This window comes from Somniosus microcephalus, chromosome 8 (genome assembly GCF_052327205.1).
Source record: "Somniosus microcephalus isolate GS21.2 chromosome 8, FLI_Smic_1.0, whole genome shotgun sequence".
In the NCBI taxonomy this organism is placed as follows: Eukaryota; Metazoa; Chordata; class Chondrichthyes; order Squaliformes; family Somniosidae; genus Somniosus; species Somniosus microcephalus.
The window spans coordinates 83,877,103-83,889,029 of record NC_140994.1 but is presented as its reverse complement, the minus strand read 5'-3'; the positions used below and the strand labels follow the sequence as shown (position 1 = coordinate 83,889,029).

The following is an 11,927-nucleotide window of genomic DNA, read 5'->3' as shown; positions in this document are numbered from 1 at the left end:
AGCACAGAGCCAAAACAAATAATTCCACTTGCTAGCATCAGGGGCGCCAAATAAACAATTGGCACACTCGCCATGATGAGCACATGATGGATTCCCATAACCTGCTGATGTATCAGCAAGCTCACGGCGCAAAACTATAAACAGCAATTGCTTCTAGATGGTGCAATGATTAATAATTACATGACCACTGGCTTTAGCAGTCCCAAAATTCCATTATGGCTCATCTCTGGCACTCGCCTTTCCCTGCAGCTGGAAAATCTGGTGCCAAGCTGCCATGGGGGCGGTTGTCCAGCCAAGTCCCCGTTCAACCCTCTGTGTAAAGGGTCAATCAAAATATGGGGGAGAAATTCGACATCGCCCTGTTTAGGGGCGCTAAATTTTGAAATCGTGAAAAATTCTGAGGTTTCCTTAAATTGGGTGTTAGTGCTCCTGGAAAGAGCTGGAGCGCTCAATCAAGTGCTCCTGACCTCAGTAAGGTGCTACAGGGGCGCTACCAGCACAACGATAATGAATTTCAGGATGCAATCGGGAATGATCCTTCACATTGGCTCCTTCCAGCTCTTAAAGGGAAGGTTGCATCATTGTGCAGATCCTCATTATCAGCATTGCTGGCTGTGAAGGCAACCTGCCAAGGAACTCAATCCCCTGATCATGATGGCTGATCCCACTCCCAGGGAGAGAGCTCGTCATTTCACGGACGAGGCATTGGTGGCTGGAGTGGAGCGAAGGAGGGCAGTGCTGTTCCCAGACACTGGAAGGAGGCTGATGTAAGCCCCCAAAGTGTGGACTAAGTGATATACAAAGTCGACTACACTGGCTTGTTGTAAGAAAGACAGACCCAATAATTGAAGTAAAAACGGTTTATTCAGGCCTGGGGAGCTATGGCTCTTGCGTCCCAACACAAGGCTCCAACTCCACCGAATCTCTTGAGGTTTACACAGTTATACACATATTCCGAGACCTCCTACTCCAGAGGTCCAATCGATTTAAAAGTCTATACATTAATCACTAACTAGGTGTGCCTAACTTCTACAAGGTAACCAATAACATAAGTTTCACTTTTCACTGTATGGGCCTGTGGCCCCTCTGATTTCTTGGAAATGAGTCATCAGGTCATGTGATTTCTGAGAAACGAGACCCTCTCTCTCTTGACCACTACTAAGTTTCGTTTTTCCAGAAAAGGGTTATGTCAGTGTCTCTTTTTGTAAGTTTCATCTCTCTAAACTGGTATGGTCATTTCTGCAATTAAACATACGAATAATTAGTACATTTCATCTTTAAACATTTTGCTGCGCAATTGCGTTCTACTAAACGTGCCCTGTTACGCTCATTTTTAAATCTTACTTCAGAGGCCATTGCCTCAGGTCTTCAGGGCAATGTGACGGGAAGTGGCCCAGGAGGTCTCGGCCAGTAGTGTGGTGGAACGCAGCCTGACACAGTGCCGCAAGAAATTCAACGACCTCACTCGTTCTCAAGGTGAGTACATGCTTCAACAGGTCCTACATACCAGCATCTGAACCTCAGTCTGTACACACTGCACAAACAACCACACCCCCACCACTCACCCACCAAACATCTCCACCTACTCAAACTCACACCCACATCTCATGCCTTGCCTATAATCACAGCTATTCAACTACGGCAGGCATATCTCACAAACACATATCTGGACTCTGACTCACACACATTCGTTTCTCTTGCAGGCCAAGATGGCTCACAATAGGAGGGAGCAGCAGAGAACAGGCGGGGGTGATGCTCAGCTCCAGCAGCTCTCAGACCTGGAGGAGCGAGTGTTGAGAGTCATTGGGCAACAGCTGGTGGGTGCCATGGCCATCGGCGATGTCGACCCCCTTGGGGGCAACAACAGTATGTTCATCCCCTCTCCTTCTCTCATCCCACTTCCCCCTCACACCACAGACCTTTCCCACTTTCCAGCTCCTGATACTGTCTGCATTTCTTGCTCCCTTCCTGCCCCCCTGCCCTCACTTTAATGCAAGTCTTGTGCCTTTATGCTTTCAGACAATCAGTAACCAGATGACCAGCCTATCTCTTAGCTCCCCAGTGAGAGTGAGGCAAGTTTAGTAGAGGGGTCTGCATTGGGTGATGCACCGGGGACGAGCGGGTTGCGACAAGGCCAAAGGGAAAAGGCAGCTCGGGAACCAGCTCCCCGGAGGGCAAGTTCTGCTGCACAGGACTCAGATGAGGCATTCACAAGAAGGGTGATGGTCATGGCCGCTGAGATGATAGGTGCAATAAAAAGGGTGCCCGAGAGCCTCTCGGCAATGGTAAGGAGTATGGAAGAGTCTGCCTCCAAAATTGCACCTGAGATTTTTCAGATAAACTGTCATGGTGGGATTTGAACTGATCTTCCCTGGATTATTAGTCCAGTAACACAACCACAACACGACTGTACATCTCACTTGACATGGCGGCTTCCAGTAAAACATTAGTTCATGTGCTGCCTGCATTCCTATCAACATCACACCGCCTGCCGGCCCACTCCCTCGCACGTTTTCCAATTCAATTTGCAGCACCAAGGCAGGAATTTTAATTTGGAGGCGAATAGGTAGCGGGGGTGGGGGGGTGGGGGGGTTGCTGGGAAGCGGTTGGGAATCCTGGGAGAACGGGTTTCCCGTAGGTCCTGCTGAATTTAATGTCAGGACCTGATTAGCATTTAGAATCACTGTTTCCCGTCCGCAGCCAGCCAGATGGAGAGGCTGGCTGGCTGTTGGGTGGGTAGGCCTGTGGCACCGGGCAGCAGAGGGGAGAGAGGGAGGGATCGAGGGGCAGATTGGGGGCCGGAAGGTGGAGGCCGGAGGGTGATCGAGGGCCAGAGGTGGGAGGCCGGAAGGTGATCGGGGGCCGGAGAGGGGGGAGGTCGAAGGGTGATCGGGGGACGGAGGGGGGAGGCCGGAGGGTGATCGAGGGCCAGAGGCCGGAGGGTGATTGGGGGCCGGAGGGGGGAGGCTGGAGGGTGATCGAGGGATGGAGAGGGGCGGGTGATCGAGGGATGGAGGGGGGAGGCCGGAGGGTGATCGAGGGATGGAGGGGGGAGGCCGGAGGGTGATCGAGGGCCAGAGGCCGGAGGGTGATTGGGGGCCGGAGGGGGGAGGCCGGAGGGTGATCGAGGGATGGAGAGGGGAGGGTGATCAAGGGATGGAGGGGGGAGGCCGGAGGGTGATCGGGGGATGGAGGGGGGAGGGTGATTGGGGGCCGGAGGGGGGAGGTCAGAGGGTGATCGAGGGATGGAGAGGGGCGGGTGATCGAGGGATGGAGGGGGGAGGCCGGAGGGTGATCGGGGGATGGAGGGGGGAGGCCGGAGGGTGATCGAGGGCCAGAGGCCGGAGGGTGATTGGGGGCCGGAGGGGGGAGGCCGGAGGGTGATCGAGGGATGGAGAGGGGAGGGTGATCAAGGGATGGAGGGGGGAGGCCGGAGGGTGATCGGGGGGATGGAGGGGGGAGGCCGGAGGGTGATCGGGGGCCAGAGGGGGGAGGCTGGAGGGTGATCGGGGGACGGAGGGGGAGGCCAGAGGGTGATCGAGGGCCAGAGGTGAAAGGTTGGAAGGTGATTGGGGGTTGGAGGGTGATTGGGGGATGGAGGGGGGAGGTTGGAAGGTGATTGGGGGACGGAGGGGGGGAGGTTGGAAGGTGATTGGGGGATGGAGGAGGGAGGTCAGAGGGTGATGGGGGACAGAGGGGGGAGGCCGGGGGGTGATCAGGGGACGGAGAGGGGAGGTTGGAAGGTAATCGGGGTCGGAGGGGGGAGGTCGGAAGGTGATGGGAGGTCGGAAGGCTGGAGGGTAATTGGGGACTGGAGGAAGGATGTCAGAAGGTTGGAGAGGGGAGGTCGGAAGGCCAGATGGGATTCAGAGGCTGGAGGGGAGGGGGGAGATCGGGGACCAGAGGCTGAGAATCAACGGCCAGAGGGGGGATCGAAGTTTGAAGGCCTCGTGGGTATGTCTAAGGCGGGGGGGGAGGGGGAGGTAGGTCGGAGGGGGAGATTGGAAGGGTCAGGGGGTTGTCCGATTGCGGGGCATTGACGAGGCAGGAACGTTGGATCCAGTAGGTTAAGCAGAAAGGGACGTACTTCCTGGATCCTCACCTCCCTTCAGCTGGCAAGTTCCCCGAGGCCTGGGAAACCTGCCCGGCCACAGTTAAATTTAAAATGGTGGATGACCATAAGGCACGGAACCTCATTATAATATTTAAAGTGCCCGCCCGCCGTCATCCACCTCCATTAAAACCGGAAGTGGGCGGGTTGGGGGTCAGAATTCAGCTTTTTAACTCTTTAACCTCCCACCCGACCCCAACCCACCCATTTTGGGGGGTTAAATCCGCCCCCCCCCCCGCGAGTGTCTACAATTTTTTAAGAGACAAAGTGGAAAATCCCACACATTGAATAGTAACAAGTGCACTATTTAGTCATGGAAAATATTGTGGTCAGCTGACCATTGAACATCAAAAATAAAACTGACTCATTGAAAAACATTGTCACCTGTGCCAACAAATTGCACTTGAGCATCTGTGACGACTGCTCATTGACAATGTCTGTTTCTCACATGTTAATATGTCAGTAATAAAAATAAAAAGCAAAAGACTCCAAATCTGAAACAAAAACAGAAAACGTTGATTTGCCCGCTAAACGCGTTGGACAGTTTAAAAGGAAAGCACGATTACTACAACAACAACTTGTTATTATATAGCACCTTTAATGTAGCAAAACCTCCCAAGGCGCTTCACAGGAGGATTATAAATCTAAAGGAGGAGAGTGAGGTGCTAACCTGCACCAAGTCCCGTTCACCCCTCACCCCTGTGCTCGCTGACATACATTGGCTCCCAGTTATGTACGCCTCGATTTTAAAATTCTCATCTTTGTTTTCGAATCCCTCCGTGGCCTCACTCCTCCCTATCTCTGTAATCTCCTCAGCCCTACGACCCTCCGCGATCTCTGCGCTCCTCTAATTCTGGCCTCTTGTGTATCCCCGATTTTAATCGCTACACCACTGCCTTCAGTTGCTAAGGCCCTAAACTCTGGAATTCCCTCCCTAAACCTCTCCGTCTCTCTATCTCTCTTTTCTCCTTTAAGACGCTCCTTAAAACCTACCTCTTTGACCAAGCTTTTTGTCATCTGCCCTAATATCTCCTTATGTGGCTTGGTGACAAATTTTGTTTGATGACGCTCCTGTGAAGCGCCTTGAGACGTTTTACTACATTAAAGGCGCTATATAAATGCAAGTTGTTGTTGTTTGGACTGGAATTCTGATGCTATTCTCTGTACAACTCTTTACATTGTTTCAGCAAGTCTGAGGCAGTAGATGTTGGAAGACCAAGGTGCTGTTGCCAGGTTGTATTGCCTCATCTTGGGCATCTCATCAATTTTGTTCAGTTTTAGTGCTGAGACACATGGCTTTCCACTTTCCAGTCGATGTTTGCTTCTGCAGTCAGTGCTCAGTGCAAACTGTAACCCCACACCACTCAGAGGGGATTAAGTACACAAGGTAATTGGACCTTAACGAGGGGCTATTTACTTATTGAACATGTTTGTTATTACAGTTAGTGCTGAGTAGTGCAAACTAGCCCAACATCAGTTCGAGGTGATTAAGTATACAAGGTGCGAACGAGGTGTGAAGTACTGAGTAAATACCGGTTGCTGCCAGAAAGACATGGGGGATGAAATTCGATAAAGCTGAAAAACGGGCGCGGGAACCGCGATGCGCAATCTGCCCACGCCCGATGAAAGGAGTTCAGGCAGCGTGTCAAATTGGTACTGCCTGCTACTTTAAACGATTGTCGCGCACAGCCAATGCACTGCTGACAGGCTGTGCACTCAGCAGAGGGCCGAAGTTCTCGATGTTCGAGCGAGGCTAGCTTTACTTAAACGATAGCAAAATACTGCAGATGTTGGAAATCCGAAATAACAACAGAAAATGCTGGAAAAACTCAGCAAGTCAGGCAACATCCGTGGAGAGAAATTTGAGTTGACGTTACGGGTTTGACCCTTCTTCAAAACGGTCAAACCCGTAACGTCAACTCAAATTTCTCTCCACGGATGTTGCCTGACTTGCTGAGTTTTTCCAGCATTTTCTGTTGTTATTTTAGCTTTACTTAAAGCTAGCTTCACTTAAAATTAGCCTGCGCCTCTTAAAAGTGAGCTGTCTTCCCGTGATCTAAAATGTTAAAAGTGCTTCAGCACTAACGCAAATGGCTCAACAGGCCAGGGAAAGGGCATCCAGGGTCTCGGACACAGCACTCGTGCATTGTGCAGGGGGTCAAAATTGGAAGAGAAGTCCTCTACCCACAGGGGCCAGGAGGCCCTCCAGAAAGGAGGATGTGGAACCAGAGCGCCGAGGCCGTCACTGCCAGCAGTGCCACCACCACCACCTGGCTCCAGCGCCCAAAGAAGTTTCATGACCTCAGACGAGTGGCCAAGGTCAGGGAATGCATCTTCAAAAGTCATCTCCTACTAACTGCATCACTAGCCTCACACACTGCTCAATGCATGACCCCTACCCCCCATCACCCACCTAGCAACAATCTCTATCAAACACGAGGCACACCTCACATTCCTAGCTTCACCTCACCCCCTTGGAGGAGACGGTGCTGGCCATTCTTGGCAGGGGAATGGCTGAGCCCTTGGCCAATGGCAGGGCTGAAAGAATAGAAGATGCCGGTACCCTCATATGTTATCCTCCTTCTCACATCCCACTTCCCCCTCAACCCACAATATCTTCTGATTTACAAGCTGCACATGGTATAAGCATACGCCTCTTGCTTTACCCCCCTCCCCTCACCACAACCCTACCCATGTGCCTTCCTTATTTCAGATACCTAAGAAATCCACCCAGCCCAGCCAATGGTTGAACAAGAAGAGGGAGAGGAGAGTGAAGAAGAAACACCATCACTCGATTTCACGCTCCCAGCCACCAGCTCCTCGAGGTCATCCTGCAAGGCCATCTGCAGTGGCCCCACTGAAAGTCAGAAGCCTTCCACCAGTCATGCTGCAGCCACTGGGGTAGCACTGTGTAGGAGCACTAGGATAGTCAAAGGCACATGGAAGACACTCACTAAGGGAATGCACAAGGGTGATTAGTTGATTTTTTGATGTAATATTGGATGCATATATGGATAAAGTTGAACTGGAAAGTTTGCTTTGTGGTGGCTTTGATTTCAACATTGTGGGCAAGAGGATACTGTGATGATCAGTAACAGAAGGAAGGTAAGGTGTGGGACAAATGTTGAAAGGGGAATTGGGGTTGTGTTCACTGGTACCGCAGGCAGATGATTCAATCCCGGATATCCCGGCCAGAATGGTTCCACCTGGGTTGCCTCCTTCCTTCCTCTTCTTCCTCTTCTGCTTCCTCCTCCTCCTTTTCTGCTTCTTCTTCCTCCTCCTCCTCCTCCCTCTGCGAGCAGCTTGTCCCCTTTGCTGTCTCTGCTCCATCTCCATGTCGTGCTGCACCCCAAGGGCAACTGCGACTAGAGTCCCCAGGACTGGGAGCAAGTGGTGTTCTCAGAGGCCTTCCTTTAAGAGCCAAAGCTTTGCAAACGTCCAGCAGCACTCCCTGCATTCCCTTCACACTAACAACTTTTAAATGTCTTACACCAAGCCACAACTCAAATAAACTGTAAAGAAACCAATACAAAAGCAAAAGTCTAAACTTACCTCAAAGTTGCATGCATCCCTTTAAGAAGTGCTTGTGGGGGTCTGTTCAGCTGTGCTTTGGAGACAGTGTTGAAAGGAGCAGTGACGTCCAAAATACCAGATCGTGCGTCAAGTCAGCGTTGCACTTTGATTGATGTCACAATCTGACTAATTACCATATTTGCAGCGAACGCAGGCAACAGCAGCGCTGCCGACCTGCCCAAAATGGCGGCCGCTGCGTTCCGCACCAGGAGTGGGCAGAAGCGAGGGGGCTACCATTTTTTCTTTGAAACTGGCCTCATCAGCCAGCGCTAAGGTGCCGAAATTCACGGCCATGGAGCGCTTAACTCGCTGTAACTTTAAAATTGACACATGGTAATGGTTAGCATTTTTTGGCCAATTTAAATGATTGCCCGATTTAAACATGGGGGCCTAGAAATTCGGTGGGCTGCGCCACCAGTTAGCGCCTAAAGAGGGAACTCAGTGGCTTTAGCGCCACTGGCCACGCCTCCCGTGATATTTAGCTGGGGCGCTAATGGCGGCATTAGCCTGTTGTGCTGCGCCGCCACCAATGACGTCATTGGTGTGCGCAGCGCCCCGCTACCGCCCCGATCTCGATATTCGGTAGCGCCCGCCTCTGTAGCGCCGTTCGCAACTCGCGCGCGGTTCACGGGGCCTACCTGTGGCGGCAGTGGCGTAAATTAAGGTGGAGGTGCGGGGCGGCCGTTTTTTTCGGCGGCCGCCTGCCAGCACCTCCGTCTCCGGCCTCCTGATCTCCCCCCGTGGCAGTGCCAGCTGTTTTCCGAGAGCCCGGCACTTCTCCTCGGTGCTGGGCTCTTTTGCCGGCACTTGCGATCTCCGATTGCGCTGGTGCAGGCCCCTCCCCCTTAAGAATGGGAGGAAGGCCTGCAGTACCGCAGCACGCCGTGGCGCAGCATGTGGCGCTGCGGCACGTTGTGCTGCGATATTCAGTTTCAGCGCCCTAAGAGGGACGCGGAGCACCTCGAGCCTCGCCCTGTGTCCCTCTTGGGGCGTTCAAGCTGAATTTCCGGCGGTCGCAACTGCTCCGATCGCTGCGCTAATTCCCGCGCCCAGGCGAGCTTGCCGCCCCGTTTGCGGCTCCACCGAATTTCTCCCCCGGGCAGTTTAAGTGGTGGAGCTTATACTAAAAAAGGTACTGTAGACCTTGCAACAACATAACATCCAAAGCCTATTTCTCTTTAAGAGATCTATTACACATAGAACTTCCCTTGCACCCACTCAGTTGGGCCTTGAAGGCCAAAAAGTGCAATTCATAGAATCGTAGAATGATATAGCACAGAAGGAGGCCATTCAGTCCATTATGCCTGTGCCCGCTCTTTGAATCAATTAGTCCCACTCCCCTGCTCTTTCCCCATAGCCCTGCAAATTTTTTCCCTTCAAGTATTTACCCAATTCCTTCTTGAAAGTTACTATTAAATCTGCTTCCACCACCCTTTCAGGCAGTGCATTCCAGATCAGAACAACTCGCTGTGTAAAAAAATGTTTCCTCATGTCACCTCTGACTCTTTTGCCAATCACCTTAAATTTGTGTCCTCTGGTTACCAACCCTTCTGCCACTGGAAACAGTTTCTCCTTATTTACTCTATCAAAACCCTTCATGATTTTTGAACATCTCTATCAAATCTCCTCTTAACCTTCTTTGCTCGAAGGAGAATAATCCCAGTTTCTCCAGATTAACCACATAACTGAAGTCCCTCATCCCTGGTACCATTGTAGTAAATCTCTTCTGCACCCTCTCCAAGACCTTGACATCCTTCCTATAGTGTGGTGCCCAGAATTGAACACAATATACCAGCTGAGGCCTAACCAGTGTTTTATATAGGTTTAGTATAACTTCCTTGCTTTTGTACTCAATGCCTCCATTAATAAAGCCAAAGATCCAATAAGCTTTTTTAACAACTTTCTCAACCTGCCCTGCCACCTTCAAAGATTTGTGTACATACACCCCCAGGCCTCTGTTCCTGTTCCTGCAACCCCTTTAAAATTGTACCAGCTAGTTTATGTTGCCTCTCCTAATTTTTCCTTCCAAAATGTATCACTTCACACTTCTCTGTGATATATTTTATCTGCCATTTCACCAGTCTGTCTATGTCCTCCTGAAGTCTGTTACTATCCTCGTTGTTTAGATTTCTGCATTTTGTGTCATCTGCAAACTTTGAAATGATGCCCTGTATACCCAAGTCCAGGTCATGAATATATATCAAAAAGAGCAGTGGTCCGAATACCAACCCCTGGGGAGCACCATTGTATACTTTCCGTCCAGTCTGAAAAACAATCGTTCACCACTACTCTCTGCTATCTGTCCATTTGCCAATTTTATAGCCCCTTGGGCTTCAACTTTGCTAAAAAGTCTATTATGTGGTACTTTATCAAACGCCTTTTGAAAGTCCATATACTCATCAACTGTGCTACCATCATTAATCCTCTCCATTACTTCATCAAAGAATTCCAGTACAAAAGCCAGGAAATTGCATCAGTTAATTCAGATAAATATTTTTGCAGACATTCTGAGGCCTTAATGATTTTATGGCATGAAAAGTCCTCGAGCACACGAAATGCAGCTGGCTGAAAATTTTGGGCAGGAGGAATTTAAAAAAAATTTGTTCCTGGGATGTGGGCATTGCTGGAAGACCAGCATTTATTGCCCATCCCTAATTGCCCTTGAGAAGGTGGTGGTGAGCCGCCTTCTTGAACCGCTGCAGTCTGTGTGGTGAAGGTACTCCCACAGTGCTGTTAGGTAGGGAGTTCCAGGATTTTGATGAAGGATTGGCGATATATTTCCAAATCAGAATGGTGTGTGACTTGGAGGGGAACTTGCAGGTGGTGGTGTTCCTATGCGCCTGCTGCCCTTGTCCTTCTAGGTGATAGAGGTTGCCGGTTTGGGAGGTGCTGCCGAAGAGGCCTTGGCGAGTTGCTGCAGTGCATCTTGTAGATGGTACACACTGCAGCCATGGTACGCTCGTGGTGGAGGGAGAGAATGTTTAAGATGGTGGATGGGGTGCCAATCAAGTGGGCTGCTTTGTCCTGGATGGTGTCGAGCTTCTTGAGTGTTGTTGGAGCTGCACTCATCCAGGCAAGTGGAGAGTATTCCATCACATTCCTGACTTGTGCCTTGTAGATGGCGAAAAGGCTTTGGGGAGGCAGGAGGTGAGACACTCGCCGCAGAATACCCAGCCTCTGACCTGCTCTTGTATTTATGTGGCTCGTTCAGTTAAGTTTCTGGTCAATGGTGACCCCCAGGATGTTGACGGTGGGGGTTTCGGCTATTGTAATGCCATTGAATGTCAAAGGGTGGTGGTTAGACTCTCACTTGTTGGAGATAGTCATTGCCTTTCACTTGTGTGGCGCGAATGTTACTTGCCAATTATCAGCCCAAGCCTGAACGTCATCCAGGTCTTGTTGCATGTGGGCATGGACTGCTTCATTATTTGAGGAGTTGTGAATGGAACTGAACACTGTGCAATCATCAGCAAAACAGCCCCACTTCTGACCTTATGATGGAGGGAAGGTCATTGATGAAGCAGTTGACGATGGTTGGGCCTAGGACACTGCCCAAGAATTGGATGCAAAACATGCCCAAGACCTACTTGCCTGATCCCTCTATAACTGTCCTGCATTCATGCAACTGGGGCATTTGAATGCAAAATCTACCATATGATTCCTTAATTTTAAGACAAACTTAACTCTGTGTCTGGTTTATTTGAGGAAGGCTACCTGGAAGGCTAGCTCCCAGGAGACAATAATTGTTCTCTTCATCCCTGACTCCATGACACTCTGTGACAGCCAGGATCATCTGTTGAATGAGAATAGAAAAAGCTGTAACCCCACACCACTCAGAGTAAGTACACAAGGTAATTGGACCTTACAGAGCACAGTATAGTTATCCTGAAGCAGTGCTTCAGATACCTGTACAGAGATGTATTGCAATACAGCCCCACCAAGATCTCTCAAGATTTTCATTCTCTCTCTGCTTCACGCTCTACAACTGGAAAAGGAACCCCACCCCAGAGCCATCGGCAGAGCAGGACCCCAACAGTGACCCAGGAGACATTCTTGCTGAACTTTGCAGCCAGGCTCTTATAAATAAGATCTTCATCTAAGTGTCTCATCCACCCAATTCACTGTCTACACGTGCCCTATCCAGTAGCCTAATACACCATGACCAACATTGTCCTCTGCACAAACCCAACTACCATGGTTGCCCATCCTCTACACACATCTGAAATAAAGTGCTACCAAACTT

General features: G+C 50.5%; 1 long non-coding RNA gene across 1 annotated transcript; it reads right to left on the bottom strand.

Annotated features, from left to right (window-relative positions):
- Positions 1-845: 845 nt before the first annotated feature.
- Positions 846-11,472, bottom strand: LOC147113682 (uncharacterized). Its single transcript, XR_015079143.1, has 2 exons — positions 11,369-11,472; positions 846-1,239 (listed from the first exon to the last, which is right to left on the bottom strand). It is a non-coding gene; the product is annotated as an uncharacterized LOC147113682 (long non-coding RNA).
- Between the last annotated feature and the right edge of the window lie 455 nt (positions 11,473-11,927).